At 43.1% G+C, this 21,078-nt stretch overlaps 1 protein-coding gene across 3 annotated transcripts in view; it reads left to right on the plus strand.

Annotated features, from left to right (window-relative positions):
* Positions 1-21,078, plus strand: part of LOC126334988 (uncharacterized) — an 854,692-nt gene that overhangs the window by 310,112 nt on the left and 523,502 nt on the right. The window contains exon 1 of one of the 3 annotated variants that reach the window (XM_049997797.1): positions 8,619-8,734. The exons of 1 other annotated variant lie outside the window; for it this stretch is intronic. The gene's annotated coding sequence lies outside the window, so the exon portion shown is untranslated. Of the gene's footprint in view, positions 1-8,618; positions 8,735-17,710; positions 17,976-21,078 lie in introns of those variants that run through there. One more of the 3 variants, XM_049997798.1, reaches the window with a different exon arrangement.

The raw sequence follows: 21,078 nt of genomic DNA on the forward strand, positions 1-21,078 counted from the left end.
ATGCGACACACTTCATCTGCAGTCACCCGACGGTCACCACGAATGATGTCATCAACTTGCTGAATGTTGTGTGGAGTCACTGCACTCACCGGCCTGCCGCTCCGCTTTTCGTCAGTCAACGGTGTTTGCCCTTCAGCTTCCTTACAACGACGAACCCATCGTCTAACAGTGCTGACATCCACTGTCACAACACCATACACCTTCTTCAGTCTATCATGAATGCGTATGGGCGTTTCACCTTCTGCATTCAAGAATTCAATCACACAACGCTGTCTCAAACGAACATCGATGTCGGCCATCTTACAAACTTCTGCTGTGCTGCCACCTGTTGACACAGAAAGTTACTACTGCAGTGGATTGCAGAAGAAGGTTTGAGGAATGGCGCCAAATTCAAATTTTTCACTTAACTTAATTTTTTTAAGTAGAAAAAAAATTGGAGGCATTACTTTTTGACCGACCCTCGTATATAAATCATTCCACAAAACATCTCACCACATTTTTTAAATTGGTGTTTTTTTTTCCTTCTCAAGTTCAGTTCAGAAAGCGTGACACGTAATATATTTAAGTATCAGTCAGCGTTTCATTATCATTAGGAGAGGACAGATTAAGAGAAAGCAGAGGACTTTCACATTAAGCTGTGATTCGATATTTACTGTCACTTCATTTGCGTAGCTAGTAGCGGCTGTTAGTGAAATGTTTCGGTTTTCCTTTAAATCAATAATCGTTTCTTAATTACTCAATTGCTTTCAAATCATAAATTTTATTTTTGAGAACTGGACTTCACACTGGTGAATTTGATACCCCATTTATCCATTTCCATCTTTTCATTTGACTGCAAAGAACTGGATCAAAATTTTTCCTCAAATCACTAATTATGTTTTTCGTATTTACTCTGATTACTTTCAGGCAATTAAATCTTTCTTCGCAAAACTAGACCTCGCGCTGGTCAGTTTCACACCACGTTCGTCCGTTTACCTCTCTCCTTTTTTACGATGCTACCCCAAGGTCGGAAGGTTACCCTTTCAGTAGCCAGCCGGATCGGAGATTTTATCCGGTGGGGTCTGGGTGTTATGTTGTCCTCCTCATCATCGACGAGAGAGTCGCCGAAGTGGCTCAGAATGGTTCAAATGGCTCTGAGCATTATGGGACTTAACATCGGAGGTCATCAATCCCCTAGACTTAGAACTACGTAAACCTAACTAACCTAAAGACAACACACACATCCATGCCCGAGGCAGGATTTGAACCTGCGACCGTAGCAGCCGCGTGGTTCCCGACTGAAGCACCTAGAACCGCTCGGCTATCGCGGCCGGCGCCGAAGTGGCGTCAAATAAAAAGACTTACACTAGTCGGCCTAACATCCTCAGATGCTGTCTCCCTGCGATAATGTCATACAACAGTTCCATTTCTCTGTTTGGCTATGAAAATTCGGACAAAAATTCATTGCGTGATTTTTAGTGGGTGTTGTTTTCGCTCCGCTCAAACATTTGACCTAGAAGCAAGGAGCTCATTACTAGAGCCCGTGTAAAACAGCTCTAGAGCTCACGACCGAAGGTACTATCCTCCAAATTTTTCTTTCCACTTCCCTCCAGTTGAAACAGAGGAAAAAGTAGAGTTGCTCTCTACCAAAACTACGGTTCGTTGCTCCTGGATGCATTACATTAATAACGTAGTGAATGACTGGATTACCGGTAGGGAAAGAAACGTAAATTAATGTGTCAGAGAGAAAATAGGAGCAAACTACTCCTCTTTTGTATTTGTTTGATTGGTTGTTTGTTTTGCAGATAATTAGAATCTCATATTGTAAGTAGGTTGTTTAGGTTTTTTATATTGGTAACGCCACGTAGCGCTCTGTATAAAAATCACTGGCTGTGCTGTGTGCAGTCTGTGGCTAGTTTGCATTGTTGTCTGCCAAAAATATTGTGTGTCAGTTTAAGCACAGTCTTGTATAATTTTTCTAAGGGGACGTTTCAATATCATCAGCGTTAGTTTGCAGAAAATAAACTGCATTTTATAAGTAATAAAAATTAACTGATTGCGCAGCTTCTGCCTTTTTATGTAACCAAAGCGATTCTTTTGAGGCAGGTACCGTTTGCATGCACAAACACAAAAAATTATAATTATTCTTGTTATTTTGACAAAGGTGTGCCAGGAGAGAGGCGACTACGGTGTGAAGTATGTTAGCGGCAAGAAACTATCAGTGCCTTCTCTGCGCGATAACAATGGAGATACCATCGAAGACAGTGCTGACAAAGCAGATTTACTAAACACAGCCTTCCGAAATGCCTTCACAAAAGAAGATGAAGTAAATATTCCAGAATTCGAATCGAGAACCGCTGCCAACATGAGTAACGTAGAAGTAAATATCCATGGAGTAGTGAAGCAACTCAAATCACTTAATAAAAGCAAGTCTTCTGGTCCAGACTGTATACCAATTAGGTTCCTTTCGGAGTATGCTGATCCTGTTGCTCCATACTTAACAATCATATACAACCGTTCGCTCGACGAAAGATCCGTAACCAAAGACTGGAAAGTTTCACAGGTCACGCCAATATTCAAGAAAGGTAGTAGGAGTAATCTACTAAATTACAGGCCCATATCGTTAACGTCGATATGCAGCAGGATTTTAGAACATATATTGTGTTCAAACATTATGAATTACCTCAAAGGGCCGACCTCTGTGGCCACGTGGTTCTAGGCGCTATAGTCCGGAACCGCGCTGCTGCTACGGTCGCAGGTTCGAATCCTGCCTCGGGCATGGATGTGTGTGATGTCCTTAGGTTAGTTAGGTTTAAGTAGTTCTAAGTTCTAGGGGACTGATGACCTCAGAAGCGAAGTCCCATAGTGCTCAGAGCCATTTGAACCAATTACCTCGAAGGAAACGGTCTATTGACACACAGTCAACATGGGTTTAGAAAACATCGTTTCTGCAAAACACAACTACCTCTTTATCCACATGAAGTACTGAGTGCTATTGACAAGGTATTTAAGATCGATTCCGTATTCCTCGATTTCCGGAAGGCTTTTGACAGTGTACCACACAAGCGGCTCATAGTAAAATTGCCTGCTTATGGAATATCGTCTCAGGTATGTGATTGGATTTGCGATTTCCTGTCAGAGAGGTCACAGTTCGTAGTAATTGACGGAAAGTCTTCGAGTAAAACAGAAGTGATTTCAGGTGTTCCCCAAGATATTGTTATAAGCTCTTTGCTGTTCCTTATCTGTATAAACGATTTGGGAGACAATCTGAGCAGCAGTCTTCGGTTGTTTGCAGATGACGCTGTCGTTTATCGACTAATAAAGTGATCAGAAGATCAAAACTATTGATAAAAAATATCTGAATGATGCGAAAAGAGGCAGTTGATCCTAAATAACGAAAAGTGAGAGGTCATCCCCATGAGTAGTAAAAGGAATTTGTTAAACTTCGGTTACACGATAAATCGGACTAATCTAAAAACCATAAATTCAACTAAATACCTAGGTATTACAATTACGAACAACTAAAATTGGAAAGAACAAATAGAAAATGTTGTGGGGAAGGCTAACCAAAGGCTACGTTTTATTGGCAGGACACTTAGAAAATGTAACAGACCTACTAAGGAGACTGCCTCCACTACGCTTGTCCGTCCTCTTTTAGAGTACTGCTGCGCGGTGTAGGAATCTTACCAGGTAGGACTGATGGAGTACATCGGAAAAGTTCAAAGAAAGACATCACGTTTTGTATTATCGCGAAATATGGGCGCAAATGTCACAGAAATGATACAGGATTTGGGTTGGACATAATTAAAAGAAAGGCGTTTTTCGTTGCGACAGAATCTTCTCTCGAAATTCCAATCACCAACTTTCTCCTCCGAATGCGAAAACGTTATTTTGAGACCGACCTACATAGGGAGAAACGATCACCACGATAAAATAAGGGAAATCAGAGAATTGTGAAGGTGGTTCGATGAAACCTCTGTCAGGCACTTAAATGTGATTTGCAGAGTATCCATGTAGATGTAGAATGATTTGCGTAATCTGCATTTTGCTGAATTGATCGCAGGTGAATGAATCATAAATCAGAGAAAACGAGAATCCAGTATTCCTTCATTTATTAATTCAATTTTACGCGTTTCGGCGCTAAACATCATCACAATCGTGATTCGAATAAAAACCAGAGGAGTACGTAGTTACATTTTGGCTTGCAACGAACATGAGCAGACTGAAGTTGTAATTTTCTTCTCAATAGAAACTTCTTCATGAAGATCAAAGGTAAGAGTTTCCTGTTATCATTGGTAAATGCCAAAGTTGTCTATTAATAAAAGAAACATGGTTTGTATATGTTCGACAAAGTATTGGAGCGACGTTTGATATTTTTCTTACTTTTCTTTGTTTTACCAGTGCTCTTGAGGAAATTCCGTTTTCTAGTGCTGTAGGATAAATCTGTATTGTTTTATTTTTATTATCACTTCCCTGTGTCTCACATTACAAATCAACAGTTTTCGAATAAATTTGAATTAAAAAATGCCACTTTCAGTTTTGCCATAAATATTGGTTATTCTTAAGTAACAGACAGGATGGTGACTTTGAAGAACAAAGACGCTCCGTAGGTTGCCTTGCTCTTTGTATATCCCGAGTTTCTAGACTGTTCACCAAAGATGAGTGGCAACTTGCTAGAAGGACGTCATCTTTAAGCCAGTAACTGTTATAAATTTCTGTTACATTGGCCTTAAAGCCATAATATCAGCACTTGATAATGGCCTAAGGCCGAAATTACAATATTGAGATAAAAACTGATAACAGTCACTGAGCCGGCAACTATGGCCGAGCGGTTCTAGGCACTTCAGTCCGGAAGCACGCTGCTGCTACGGTCGAGGTTTCGAATTCTGCCTCGGCCATGGATGTGTGGGATGTCCTTAGGTTAATTAGGTTTAAGTAGTTCTAAGTTCTAGAGGACTGATGACCTCAGATGTTAAGTCCCATAGTGCTTAGAGCCATTTGAACAGTCACTGGTGTAAAGATGATGTCCTTCAAAACGTTTCTTATGACTGTGAATCCCAGCTACAACAAGTTTAACGTGTTAGAACACTGTGAGGGAAAAAAATCCCGAAACACCAGCTGGAGGCTGGGAACGTAGTTACAGATTACCCGATAGAAGAAGCACAAGTCTTTGATAAGGCTTTTACAACATAAAATCCACTAATACAGTAAGATCTGGACACCCGGGAAAGAGAGTACGAAATAACAACCAGCCAAACGGTGCAACGGACAGCCAGACAACAGACCAGGAATGCACATCGACTAACAACACCCAGCGAAATGAGAACCAAGTTAAAGAATCTTAAGAGCAACAATGTATCTGTCCCAGTTTCAATAACGAATGAATAACTCAAGAATCTACCGATGAAGGTACTCGTCCTATACACTAGAGTTTACAGCAACTGACTACACAACTGCTATTTCCCGAAAAAAAAATGGCAGCTCGGACACGTCATTCCTATTCCAAAAGCAAGGAAAGACTTAACCTGCCAATCAAAAACCTATCAGTTTACTGAGCAGTGCTGGAAAAACTTTCGAAAGTATCATTAAGGAGATACTAAACCACATTTTAACTGAAACTGAAATGATCCGACTTGAGCAATACAGTTTCCAACAGAAGTTTCGGAGGAGCTCCGAGTGTTGAGAATTACGGAGCATGTCATAAAGAATTTCAATACGACAACCTTGACCGCTGCTGTTTGTCTAGACGTGGAACAAGCCTGTGATAAGGTCTGGTACGCGAATTTGTTACGGAAGATGAGAGATCAAACAGCGATCCCAGTCAACTATACTAAACTCATAGCGAACAATCTCTTGATCAAAAAAAGGCGAGAACAACTTGAAGGCATGAGATGGAAGATTTCACTCGTAGACGTCGGAATTCCGCAAGGCTCGGACTTGTCACCATTCTTGTTTACAATCTACGCTAACAACGATTGCAGACCTCCAAATGCCTCTGAGCACTATGGGACTTCACATCTGAGGTCATCAGTTCCCTAGACAGAACTACCTAAACCTAATTAACCTAAGGAAATCACACACATCCATGCCTGAGGCAGGATTCGAACCTGCGATTGCGGCAGCAGCGCGGTTCCGGACAGAAAGGCATAGAACCGCTCACCCACAGAGGCCGGATGCAGACCTTCGGCTGACACAGTTCGTTGATCACACTGCGTCTTTTCCGAGTGGACGCCAACCACAACGCCAACGTCAGAAGACTACAGACACAATTGAACCTCACCACTGAGTAGTTCAGACATGACAAGATTAAAATAAACCCGGGCAAAACGACGTTAATATACTTTAGCAATAAACCTTCACAACTAGATAGAAACCTTACAACCAAGGGCAACAGGTACCATGGAGCTCGACCGTCAGGTATCTGGGAGTTTTTCGTAGACACGTACAAGACTTAAAGCCTCTGGCATTCTGCGTAGATAACTCAACATCTCAACAAAAGCTAGACTCTTCAAAGTAACTGTGCTATCAAAAATCCCTTATGGGAGAACGTCATGCGGTCTTGCTAGCAAGACCCAAATACTGCACATCCAGATATTACAGCCCAAGTCCTTTGGTGGATTCTTAGGGCTTCACGGTACGCGCGCATCCAGACACGGCATGAGGAGCTCAATATAGAACGTAGTGTAGAAATGATCCAACTCAGGTGTACAAAAATTCATGAGAAATTAGACCATCTTAGACATGTCATAGTCACATTCGAGACGTGGTATCACCAGTGCAGAACCTTGGCATTGGTACGGATTGTCCAAGGCATTAGTTGAATAGGACATCAGGAGTGAGACAAAACAGATTGTCCAAGGCATTTGTTGAAGAGGACATTAGGAATGAGACAATACTAACAAGGAAAGAACCTCTCGGACTTACGGACATGTAGCCCTTACAAGACCGCCCCAAGTGCAATAAGTAAAATTGTGAAAATTTTGCCTTACCCTGTCACAAGCAGAGAGAGCTGAAGAAGCGATGGAATTCGCCGCTTGCTGTTTTTTGGGGACACTAGTAAGAGAGTGATCCAATACGTGAAGAAAGCGTTCGTAATGAGGTAACGCCCGAAAGGTATGCAACGTACTGGTAACGAGGGTGCGACTTTAGCCAACACCGACTCAAAGGAAGGCCTCGACGCTTGTTCGTGACGTCACGTCAGCTAGGCACGGCGAACGCAATGTCTGTTGCGGGCATACTCATAATGGTAGTGTCTCCCTCCCTGACACAGGAAAATGTGAAACTATTGGCGGTAGTTGACCAACACACATTGTTATTAAAGATTTCTGCAATCAATTAATCGTGCAATTCATTACACTTCTTAACAAATAGTTTACTGCTGAACTTAAATTTCCACCTGTTTTAAGGATTGACATACAGAAACAACTTCATGGTCCAGCAGAAACAGAATCCGTGCTTCTTTAACTTATTTGTAAATCTGAGGAAGTTACGTTTGTACTGGGTTGCTTTTACAAGAAACTGTGAACATATTGGTGCTCTTCTTAAGGTATCTTGGTTGACTATGAGGTGAGGAGCACTGAATGTTAATGAAATATCTTGCGATTGTACACGTTGGGGGAGGGAGTGGGAGACAGAAGAAGAAGCAAAAGAGAGATACTTGTTTTATCAATTTTTTTTTATCTTATAAAGTTTCTCCTTTCAGTTGCAAGAGGGGAATATTTATCTTTTCTAATGTGCCTGCTTAAAAAAGTTTACGATCAGCTGTATTTTCGATGTATGAAGCTATTTTGTTTCCTGTTTAGAATTCCTTTCGTTGAAGACGTCTGTAATCTAATGACTGGCAACAGTTGCACATTTACACATGTAAATTAGTTCACATTTCCTGTGACGATGTCAAAAGAAAATAAATAAATAAAAGAAAAGAGTTAATTGTAAGGGGGTTGGGGTAAGTTTCGATAGCAAAATGGATCAAGTAAATATAGTTACATGAATGTAAAATTCCCGAAGCTTGCAATGGGGCAAAGCATCTTCTCATATTGATCTACGTTTGTTTCGATAGGATTCAGCAATACAGAACTATGATCTTCATTTGTAGCTTTACGATAGTAAGAAAATCTTTCGTCTAAATAAAACTGCAGAATCCAAAACAATACCAAACATTTTGTCCAAAAAGAAGAGATTTATAGTGATGAGCACGCCCAGGCTTTTCTGGCTGAAACAGACATGGCGTTCGCCGTGCCCAGCTAAAGTGACGTCACCAACAAGCGCCGAGGCCTTCCTTTGAGTCGGTGTTGCTTTAGCTGACCACTGCTACTGGGAAAACAACCATAGTCTACGCTTACTTGCAGAAGGCTCCGGTGGCCTACGGTAGTTCTACAGTTCTAGGAAAGAGTGAACTACCGTGGGCATTAAGTACCTTCTGCACGTCCGCGGCGAAAGGAAAGAGTAAAAAAGAAGTAGCGATCAGGAGAGATGAGACTCGCCGCGCCGGCGGAGGGCTTTGACACGGCCGGCGGCGCGCCGCCGCGGGCTGTTGGCACGCGCTGCGGCTTCGCCCCCCGACCGCCAGAGCGCGCGCGCGCTCCGGCCGCCCTTTCCCACTGTGGGAGCCGGCGTCACGTCCAGTCGCTGCGCGTCCCTCTCCACGGCAACCGCCAAGTGGCGTCTCCACGACCGACCGCTCGCCTGGCGCGCGCTGCTCCGCCACCGTTCGACGCCCCTCCGGCGTCGCAGGACATGTGACCCTATTCACAAGGTACGTCGCGACGCGTGCTGGCCCCTCGTCGTGGGGTCACTTCGCTCGTGATTCCAGCGTCCGTCGAAATTGTGAAATTTGTGCATCCTCGTAAACTCATTGCGTGTTTACACTCCCCGTCGTGGTGTTATAACCTTCCAAAGTTTCAGACGACCCGTGCCAAAGTGTTTTCCGCACAGAATCTGAAACAGTGAGCAGTATGCCAGTTTGCTTCTGGAGAATACTTTATATGAAGCGTATCGACGATTTTGTTGTCTCTGAGACACTTATCTTCTAATTGCTGTGATTTCCATTCCTTAACTTCTACTACAACCTAATAAACCAAACAAACCATTAAAAATAGTGTACGCAAATTGGCCGGTGTCGATTGTAAAAAAAAGGTAAATACAAAAAGAAAGTACGAGATAGAGGGTGTGATATGTGTGCTGGATACCAACCTCAAGTGGCAGAGAATATATCGTGCTTCCGGGTATTCACTTGAACTAAGTTAGGGAAACCTCGAAAAGCTATATTTCAGTATCCCCACAGGTATATGAACACTGGTCCATTTGAATACGAGTAGTCTCAAACACAGCACTATATCTCCCGGTCAGTCACTGTTTAAGTCTGCAGAACAATTTCACGTGTAATTTGCAACAACGGATGAGGCCAAACTTCTTAATGTTTTATCTTCTGGCAATCTCTCTTCATATCAAACTCCTCTCCTCTTTGCTCCCTTCACCACTTCCCTCTTCCTAAATTTCCATCTGCTGTACCTTGCCTTCGAGTATTAAATGTGCTTGTATGTTTGTTTATATCTGTGAGGGTTTGTTTCTGTGTGTGTGTGTGTGTGTGTGTGTGTGTGTGTGTGTGAGAGAGAGAGAGAGAGAGAGAGAGAGAGAGAGAGAGAGGCTCTCTTTTCTTACGACAAAAGCAGCCTTACTACATCTTTAGTTCTCAAATCACCTTTCAGTGTTTTAACAACACTGTGATTTGGTCTCTTTCCTGTTCCAAGTGCGAAAGGCATGCGGAAGGAACAACTAGCAGTAAGTCTGCGTTGCAAATTTCTGATTTTCCCATCATTCATACTTCATTTTATCACTGCAAACCAATGTCTGATCGTCTGAAATGCATTGTATGTAGTTGTACTCTATTAATTGTGATTATTTGTTGCTGATTGAATCACTATAACTAAATATTTATCGTAACCGTCGTTTTACCTTATCATTTCATATTTTCAGTATCGGTATATCATTGTTAATTACCTAAAGAAACTGTATTCGTTGATACTGCAAGATGATTATACATGTCATCGAGCAGTGCTTGACCGGGAATGGAACTGTGAAAATAATCCTTTACTATAACATCGCTAGTAGCATTATTGTATGGGCGGATCTTCTTAGATGACGACTATGAAACAGCGTTTTATCTAATTCAGCTGCAGCTCGCGGTGTAATCGTGCCGGAACGGTAGTTCAGTGCGTGCGGTCAGAGGGCTAAGTGTCCTTTGCAGAAAAAGCAGGGGGGAAAACAACCTGAGTGAAGTATTCAGCGATGAATAGAAGGGGTGTCACGTGACATCCGTCCAGACCAAATGACGGGTACCATAACGAACACAGTGAGAATGAAAAAACGTTAGCGTCGCTGCTGTTACATGGTAGTGTTAATCCTAGTGCCTTCCCGCCCCCGTCCAGATCTGACCAAGAAGGTGTCAGTTGACACTTTCCGCCGTAACTCAGTGTGATTGAAATATGGTCCAATCTCAATGTTTGCTCTTCTTTGAATTAACAAAGGCGTTCCACGGTGGCTGGTTCATCAGCCTGTGACCAATCCCGCATATCTGCTACACTGATTGAGATTTTTCCTAGACAGCTGTCCCTAGCCTGATTAATAGCGTATTCTCGCTTAATGTAAACGTACATATCTGCGTATCCACAAATGGCATTTCTGCAAAGTTTCTGTGATTTATATTCACATTTAGTTACTTTCCAGAGAAACGGGTATCGAATCCGCATCAATCCATCCAGATTTAGGTTTACCGTTGTTTCCTTAAACAGTGTGAGGAAAATCTGAGATGACTTGTTTAAAAAGAACTCGGCTGGTTTGCACTACTATCGTAGTCCAATTTTAGCTTGCGTTCCATGTCTAATAACCTAGTTGTTGGTGGGAGCTTTTCCCCTTTAATTATTTGAAATACAGTCATCTTGCATTATTGTTATGTTGGCGTTGTTGGCCAGATGTGTGAGTTCCTACATAACTGATCTAACAACTCAGGTATTGGAGTATAAATCACCAGGACTCTGTAACAAGAAATACAGACCACTTTCGGCAACATAAACCTTTCATGGGTTGTTCACCCAAATTTTTGGTACTCTAATCATTTTCCATAATCGTAGTAACGTTTTTCTGTTATATATTATTTATTCATTCCAAACCATATGCATTTTTATCTGCTTTTCCTGCTGGTTCTTGAAACAGAAATTTTGTTTCTCACTTCATGGAGTATTTCGAGTTGCTTTTCACAGTTCCTCGTACAAATACTTTACAAGGATAAAATAGTCCATGGCATGGCCAAAAAAAGAGAAAAAGAAAATTGAACCTGAAGTGACTTCTTGTTTTAGTTCTTCATCTTCTTCCCCCCTCCTACTCCTTCTTCTTCTCCCTCCGCTTTTTCACTGTGTTACAGAAGCACACACATTCTTTATTTTATCTTTCTTTTCAAAATCATAGCTATAGCCCTACTCTCATTGACAATGAATTACAGTGTGACATTTAAGCCGGCCGGACTGGCCGAGCGGTTCTAGGAGCTTCTGTCTGGAACCGCGTGACCGCTACGGTCGCAGGTTCGAATCCTGCCTCGGGCATGGACGTGTGTGATATCCTTAGGTTAGTTAAGTTTAAGTAGTTCTAAGTACTAGGGGACTGATGACCTCAACAGTTAGTTCCATAGTGTTCAGAGCCATTTGAACCATTCTTGTGACATCTTAGCTAAAAATACTGCTCCTAGAGTTGTCAAGCTGCAGGTAAGGATTTTTTTTACCAAGGATACACCTAATTTTCAAGACCGTTCAACTCATAGTAAATGATAAACACTAGTGGTCATTCCTGGAAGGTATCAGTTAGCGGCCTCGACTCAAGCGATACTCCTACCTATTGATCCCTTCCTCTTCCCCTTCCACCAAGCTTCTCAGTTGCCCCTCCCCCCCTCCTTCCATTACCAGCCTTTCCCCCTTCCTTCGCATCCAGCTCCTCCACAACCTCACTCTCTCTCTTTCTTGTACTGAGACGTTCCGATGCACGGAGAAATTAATTCGCATTCGGCTGAAGAATAGATTCAGAAAACGGATCACAGTTATTAGCTACTTTCAAAAGTCGTCAGTATTTTATTTAAAGTACAAATCACTGTAGCTGTAGCTAGTGTCTGAAGTAAGGCGGATGTCAGTATTTGTATCAAAATGACTTTCTGCATCAAACTTTCCCTATCTCTCCACATACGTGCAGTTAACACAGAGGTTGATTCTTCTGCGGAATTACACAATTATTTGCACACTTACGGTCTTATTTTGTGGACGGTGCCAATTAAAAGCGCACAGTAAAGGCTGACTTAATCTGCATTCAGTTCTCCCTGAAAAGACAGTGCAAAGGGGGGTGGTGGTCGTTCTAATTCTGATCGCCCTTCTTCAGCAGACACTCTTCTTTGTGACTCTGCGATCAAATGGTGGAATAGTGTCAAAATTGAAAAGGGCGAGGTTCGTTCGCCGGTCGACTCTGTAACATATTCCTGACTGTACCAACATGGGCTCCACAATTTCGGTGGCAATAAATTGAGGAAAATAAGCAACACCTATCGATGAAAGTTAGCCAACTGCACTCTGGCTATAATAACATTTTGGTTACTTCTTTTTCAAGTAAAGCTGGGCGCCTGTACAGCAACGGGTTACGAATGTCTTGGCATAAGACAGTCTTGGCTGCCAATTTTTTTATCTATTTATTGGCAATGAGGCGTTTCGCCCTTGTGGAGCGTCTTCAGGTTAACATAAGAAGTAATGTCGTCAGCCGACATATGGCATACGGCGTTAAAGAACTGAAGTTGGCTCATCACGTTGCTTGTCACGTAAATCTGAAGATGTCCTACAAGGGCGAAAAATAGAAAAAACGTTGGCAACTAAGACTGTCTTATTTCAAGAAGTTGTTCCTTTTCCTTGAGGCGACAAAATAAACAGACGAAAGATAGCGGAGGGGAGGATTCAGCACGTTTTCATATGCGAGGGACATGATACACTGTTGTTAGATATTCTTCTCAGGTTTAGCATTTCCTGCTAGCAACCGTGGACATATGTGTAAACCTCTCTCGCGTTTCCTATCACTCCCGCCAGACATCTGGTTCTGTACCAAAGTAAAACTAAGTCTACGGAAAGATATGCATATCTGAATATGTAGGTACCCGTTGTTGATATGATTCTTACTGTCATTCCAATATTTCGTAACAAAAGAACTACCGGTAGGAAATGTTATTGAAATATGTTATGGGGTGTAGCAGAACAAAGAACGAAAAAATTGAGTAGATGAAGGAGTAAGAGGAGAAAGCTTGGTCCTTAGCTGGTCTGTAACGAGAGAAGAAGTGGAGAAAAAAAATGTGCAACATATGAGCTTAACAAGCGCGAGGCAAGTAAAATTGAAAACAAAGACATGAGCTGAATAAGTATATAGTGAAAAAATACGGCACAGAAATAAACAATTAGTTGTTAGTTCGCCACAATTCCATCGCTTGCACGTAACGGATTTCCCATAATACTTTTACGAGCTTTATTCATATTTCTGTCCCGCGGGGTAGCCGAGCGGTCTTGGCGCCTCATCACGGTTCGCGCGACTGCCCCCGTAGGAGTTTTGAGTCCTCCCTCGGGCATAGGTGTGTGTGTTGTCCTTAGCGTTAGTTAGTTTAAGTTAGATTAGGTAGTGCGTAAGCTTAGGAACCGGTGCAGTATGGGACGAATCGGAATTGTTTGCTTGCATGCAGCCTCTCTCATTCCTGCCAAAAATTCATCCTTAAAAAATTTTGTATTCTGTATACTGCTATTATACTTCAATTCCAGGGTCGCAGAAGGAATAACTATTTTTCTGTCCCATTAGCTGGAACAATGATGGATTATACTGAATCATACGTATCTGTCGAGTGTTTTTCATTTTGGATTTTTTCATTTTCAAAATGGTTCAAATGGCTCTGAGTATTATGGAACTTAACATCTGATGTCATCAGTCCCCTAGAACTTAGAACTACTTAAACCTAACTAACCTAAGGACATCACACACATCCATGCCCGAGGCAGGATTCGAACCTGCGACCGTAGCAGCAGCGCGGTTCCAGACTGAAGCGCATAGAACCGCTCGGTCACAGCGGCTGGCTTTTCATTTTTAATTAATAATTAATCACTTGTGTTTCCCTGCATGCCACCTATTAATTAACGTAGGACATACTATCTCATCCTTGTTGTCAAGGGAAACCAATTTATACCCGGTAGTGTATGATTCTTACAATCATTCGTAACGGGGATCCCGCACGTTTTCATATGTGAGGGAGATAAACTGTTAAACGATTTTGCACTGTCGTCGCTTTTACTTGCATTATCATGATTCTCGATGTTACAGTACAGTTTCTGATCCGTGACATCTTCCAAGTTACAACTCATTTTTTCCACCACTGTTTCCACTGCCTCTGGGTACCGCTCCCTTGGACTACCGTTGGTCGCTTCCCAGTGCCGAGAGTGTTTTGTTGCTGCTCTGCATTTACCTATTCTCATCAAGTGATCATGCCACTGCAGTCTGCTGTTTCCAATAATACGAGAAGACTTCAAAAAGTAAGTTACACGTTATTATGGCAGGCCAAGTAACTTTTACTACATGCTGCAGTACACCTGGAAGCGAAACAGATACATGACACTGTTTCTCAACATAGTCACCAAGTCTCTGTGATCAAAAGTCAGATCAATGTACAAATGGTTCAGTCCCTCGACGACAGATACCTGCTCCCTCTTCACACAGCCTTCGAGAGCCACTGTTTGAATGTCTTCATCGTCACAAAATGTGCAGTTTGTTGCGAATCAGTTCCTCGATTGCTTTGACATTGTCCTCTGTGGTCGATATCGTTGGCTTTCCTTCCCGCTCAGCATCAGTCACGTCTGTGCGGCCGTGGTCAGATTGCTGGCACCATTCCTCTACAGCGGAACGCGACATAGCATTTGGTACATGTAGCGCCAGAATTTCAAGCTGAATTTGTGTGCAATTTAGACGTTTTGCTCACAAGAATTGTACTATACCACGTTCTTCATCTCTGACTTAAATTTAGAATCGCCGCGCCATTTCATTCGCACACCACGAGATGCAGATGTTAACCGTACTACTGCAAAATTGTCTCTGCAGGAAACAAAGACCCTGTCCCTCTTCTGACACCGCGCCAGTCGTGTTGTGCTGGCGTGGGATGGCATGTGTAAATTACCAAGTCTCCTCGTGTCTGTAAAGGGCTTTTAGTTGTTTCGTTGTAAGACTAATAGCACTGTTTTTCCTTTTTGATGTGTTTTTCTTTCCCTTAGTCTTCTGATTCATGGTTCTGAAGAATTTCCATTCTGTAGTTTATGTTTTCAGCCCATATTACGAGGGTAATCCCAAAAGTAAGGTCTCCTATTTTTTGTAAGTACATATATCTGTTTATGTCTACAATGTAAAGTTTGGAAGGTAGGAGACGAGCTACTGGCAGAAGTAAAGCTGTGAGGACGGGGCGTGAGTCGTGCTTGGGTAGCTCAGTTGGTAGAGCACTTGCCCACGAAAGGCAAAGGTCCAGAGTTCAAGTTTCGGTCCGGCACACAGTTTTAATCTGCCAGGAAGTTTCATATCAGCACACACTCCGCTGCAGAGTGAAAATCTCATTCTGGAATGGTTTACATCGGTTTACAGTTTCAACATTTAGCAATTTTTCGACATAATCACCATTTCTGCGGATGCATTTTTGTAGACGCTGTGGCAGTTTTTGTATGCCCAGCTCGCCGCCATGCTGTTCAGAAAGTTATGAACCTCTTCTTTCACCTCGTCATCGGAGCTGAACCGCTTTCCGGTGATAGTCACTGGCGCCAAGTCAAGACCATAGGTTGGGTGGGTGATTATGTTCCACTGAAACTATTGGAGGAGAGCAACGGTTTGCCGAGCGATGTGTGGGCGAGTGTTGTCATGGAGAATGTGTACGCTCTTTCTCAACATTCCTCTTCTCCGGTTCTGAATTGCCCGTTTGAGTTTTTTCAGAGTCTCACTGTACCTGTCAGCGTTAATTGTGGTCCCAGCGATTCAACTCAAATTGCTCAGACTGTAATTCCGTGTATAAACGAACTATTCTCTCATCTGTGGTGAATCAAAGTAAAAGAATTAATTCTTGTAGATACAATCCTCCGTAAACTTTTTATTATTTCAGGAGATGTAATGTTGTCTATTAGCAACATAAACACCATAGCAGTCCTAAATTATAAAACGTTAGCAGCTTGTATTTCATCTCCAGTTGTAAAATTCGATGCATTTCGCTCTACATAAATGTTTGAAACAGGTCGTTTTTTATAGGGTAATACAAATCGTTCAAATGGCTGTGAGCACTATGGGACTTAACATCTGAGGTCATCAGTCCCCTAGAACTTAGAACTACTTAAACGTAACTAACGTAATGACATCACACACATCCATTCCCGAGGCAGGTTTCCAAGCTGCGACCGTAGCGGTCGCGCGGTTCCGGACAAGCGCCTAGAAGCGCTCGAACACCCCAGCCGGCTAGGGTGATACATATAACAGTAATGTGGGACTGGCAGTCTACCGTTGTTTTAATGTATCTTAATTGATTTCTGTTCCCTTCATAAAACCATGTACTAATGGAAAACGCCACGCGGAGTGGCCGGGCGGTGTGATCCGCCATGTCACGGATTGCGCGGCCCCTCCTGCCGGAGGTTCGAGTCCTCCCTCGGGCTTGGGTGTGTGTGTTGTTCTTAGCATAAGTCAGTTTAAGTAGTGTGTAAGTCTAGGGACAGATGACCTAAGCAGTTTGGTCCCTTAGGAATTCACACACATTTGAACATTTTGAACTACTGAAAAAAAAGTACCGCAATCACTAACAAATTATCTCTGGACATCTTATTTTTGTGTTTGTAAAAGCAAAAAAAGAATCGTCTGACAGTTATCCGATGATGTTTGTACTCTTATGAACGACTGAATGCTTTGTGAAGGTTTGGGTCCCCTGTTTTATTTTTAACTCGTTTTCAGCCTCCAATCAGTACTGCCTATTTAAAGCAATGTATAGTTTTTTACATGTATAGAATAACGTGTGTAGGAAGACTTTATTTACTGACTAAATTGATCAAGAGTACAGATCAAAGAAGTTCTACAAGAAGAAACGTAAAAGTTTAACGTCACACCGATTCGAGATCATTGGGCAAGGAGCAGAAGCGTTCATTAGAACAAGAAAGACTGGGATGGAGTTCAACCGCCGTATGTAACCCGTTTGAAGAAAAGTTCTGACTGGCATGGCCATACCGATTGCGCGCGCTCTCTCTCTCTCTCACTTTTATTTTTAAAGGGAAAGGTGTCGCCATTATTTACTGTTCATGAAATAACTTTACTAGTTCATAGTTAGAACTATTTACTCATATTGTCACTTCAGACACTCAAATCATTTTATACCATTTGTCATAATAAATTTGCTATTTCGTAGAAAACTATGATGTAAAATGTGTACTGTATGTCTGATCCTGGGCCAATGCGAGAGAGGGCCTGGTGGCCCTGTGCAAAACACGTTAATTAAATAAATGAATATAAATATCCACGCCCCCACCAAGCCGCACAAAAAGACGGATCGGCTGCAGATGGGGAGTGTATGTAAATGCGTCGCAAAAACATCTGCGCGAGACGTCGTTTAGTTGGGGCATGAAGTGCAGAGAGAGCGTGTCGAATTTGTAATGGCGACTAGCGCTGCATTTAGATCAGATGGAAGCACAAAAAATGCGGTGCAACAAAAGGCGGCTGCGCTTCCAGGTGAGGATGAGGCCGGCGCCGTTGGAGGAGGTCGTCGACGTTGCCTGGTAACGGCGTCTCTGGCGGTGCCCTCCCTCCCACTCCACACATTGTTCGCCGAGACAGGCGGCGGGCGGTCCTGTGGCGCTGTGGGAATTCGCCGCTCGGCTCCCAGAGGACACTGCTGAGACGGCGCGTTGTTGCCGATCAGCTATACAGCGGCCTTGGTAAACCCTTCTTACCCATGAAATTATTCAGCCTTTCGAGACCTTCGTCTGAACTGTTATCCTTAATATCGCTCTATAAGGGCATGCTTGTTATTTAAATTTTGCAGCGCTTTGATGGGGCCACTACCCAAGACGGTTAAAGCGTAATGAGTCTCCGGGAACCAACTGATGTTATTGCCGTGGACGGGCGTTTTATTATATTATATACCGTTTAATTCTACATGTTCACTATGAATAAGTTAATATTAATATTCGAATTTGCACTCCTCTCCATCGAAATTGCAACGCCACCATTTCATACTCCTACGCTATGACCAAGCAGTGGCTACCGAATGGTGCGCTGCTGGTCTCTCGATCGAATGTTTCCCGTGAGTGAGAGATCACGCCAGAGCGACAGTCGCACACATTCTGTATCGAGATACATCATGGATAACATGTGGTCCTTCGTTATCCTCTCTTATTGCAAACAAGTCCGTTTCCTGACCTAACTCCACCGCCGAGCGAACAATAAATTTGTCCTCCTGGGAATTAGACGGCCGGCCGGAGTGGCCGAGCGGTTCTAGGCGCTACAGTCTGGAACCGGGCGACCGCTAGGGTCGCAGGTTCGAATCCTGCCTCGGGCATGGATGTGTGTGATGTCCTTAGGTTAGTTAGGTTTAAGTAGTTCTAAGTTCTAGGGGACTGATGACCTTAGAAGTTAAGTCCCATAGTGCTCAGAGCCATCTGAACCATTTTTGGGGGAATTTGGAGCTTGGGGCTATTGAAATCCTTCCTGTAGCTGAGAACTGCATTCCTGGACCAATCGATTCCATGTTCACGTGATTTTGGTGGGACCCTGACCAATGGTACCAGCAATACCACGGAACTACAAGGTGCGTCTGAAAAGTTTGATGAGTGGCCTCAAAAAATAAAGAAAACAAGAGTTAAGAACAAAATAGCTTTACTGGCCTGCAAAGCAACAACACACTCCCAATTCGCTGTTAGACCCTCTGGAAAGTGTTAAGAAACTCATCTTGTAAAATTGCTCGAGGTACCGTGGTCATGCATTCTTGAATATCCGCAACGTCACAAGAGATAAGACTTGGTGCTACCGATACCATCCGGAGACCAGTCGGCAGCCAATAGTATGCGGCCCGTCCTTCCCGCCTCTCTCGAGTAGAAATTCATGGCGGGTCAAGCCTTTGTTGTGGATAAAGACGATCAACGTCGTCTTAATCTCGGATTTCCTCAGCCGATCTTTTTTGGTACGATGGGACGATGAATTCCATGCCACTGTGTTTCGCTTACTCTCCAGTTGATACTGGTAGCACCACGTTTCATCTCCTGTTATGATACGGATAGCCAATGATGCGTCACCATGGTGCTTCGAGCGACTCCACACAGTTAAAGTTAACGAACGAGAAACCCGCTGCGTAACTTTTCCTTGCGTATAGAATGTACGATTGTGCTGAAATGCTAATCGTTTGCATATCCAAGCACGTGGTACACTTCATACCAATATGGCGTTTGTTGCATGTCGTCTTCATAATGCTGCAGTTGTAACGGCCAGAAGTGCATTTATATAAGGTGCGATCAAAAACTTTCCGTTCGAAGGCCGTACAGTCCGGAATCGGTATGCCAATCAGGCAAAATCGCTGTGAGCATCCCACCGACGCACCAGGATGAAGATACCCATTTGGTAAAACATAGCGTTCTGCTGCGTGCAGAAGTCCGTAACTGCCTGCTCCACATACTCATCCGATAGAAATCGTCGACTCTTCAAGGCGTGGTAATCGCATGGCGAGGGACCAGGGGACCTGGCGGGTGCCCGGGCGCCCCCCAGTTGAGTTGGCGTAATTTCTGCGCTACGGCTTTTGCGATATGGGGACGTGAGTTGTCATGAAGCAGGAGCAACCCCTGTCGCAGTTCTCCATAAAGATGGTTTACTACCAAAAAAATCGGTTCAAATGGCTCTGATCACTATGGGACTTAACATCTGAGGTCATCAGTCCCCTAGACTTATAACTACTTAAAGCTAACTTAAGGACATCACACACATCCATGTCCGAGGCAGGATTCGAACCTGCGACCGTAGCAGCAGCGCGGTCCGGACTGAAGCGCCTAGAACCGCTCGGCCACAACGGCGGGCGGTTTTCGACAGACACGTTGCGCATACACGTTCATTCTCCTATAGGTGTCCACCGATGTTCGTCATTAAGCAGCCAAGAAAAGAATAACAGCACTCACGTACTGTTTCAACGCATTTGATAATAACGTCGCCATATTTCACGTTTCTGCATTTAGCGTACGCACGTCGGAAAGACAAGAATGGTACGCTAATTTCTTGCTTGCATGCCGGTGCTTATAAAGTGTGGTCAGAAACAGCATGAAAAGCTTGTAATGCTGTTGCAGGGGAAGTTGTCCTGAGAAACAATTGCGCTGTTTCTGAGTTATTTAGGTTTGAAGCTACTCCTCAGGAATTTGCGTGTGCAAGTTTAAGCAACCTTCCATGGACAGTGTCCCAAACGAGCTCATCGTTTGATTTCTTCAGACCGAACTAACGTAGCTATTTTTCGCCTAGCTTAAATTTAACACTTACGAAAAAGGCACGTTTTAACTGGTAATGAGCATTTCAACAAGTGATAGCCCACAGGCGCACAAATGTATGTGCATTACTGCGTTTTAAGGCGTACAAGTCCTTGGATTCGTGTTTGCAATGATTTGAGTGTCTAACTTTAATACTAATTAACTCGAAAACGGAGCAACATATCGAATTTACTTCTTAATAATTATTTCCCGCACAACCATACCTGTAACAAGCTTACAAGCTATTTAAACAGTTTACGACCACCCTTTATACCCGCATCGGATTCGCACTAAGTTGGACATACGCTGCAGCCATGCCCTCAAGCATAAACTTTTAATCGTCCCTTTGTAAGGTTTCCTATCCTTATTATGTACCCTAAGCTAAAAAAAAAAATATTACAGCTCAAATGGTCAGGATGAGCAGCGCACTGAAATACAGAATTGCTCGTTTCGACTTAGTTTATTACAAATCCAAAAAGTGCTTTTCCAGTATTAGTGCACAAAAAGAAAAGAAACCGCGGAACAAAATAAATGGCGA

Source organism: Schistocerca gregaria, chromosome 2 (assembly GCF_023897955.1).
Source record: "Schistocerca gregaria isolate iqSchGreg1 chromosome 2, iqSchGreg1.2, whole genome shotgun sequence".
Classification (NCBI taxonomy): Eukaryota; Metazoa; Arthropoda; class Insecta; order Orthoptera; family Acrididae; genus Schistocerca; species Schistocerca gregaria.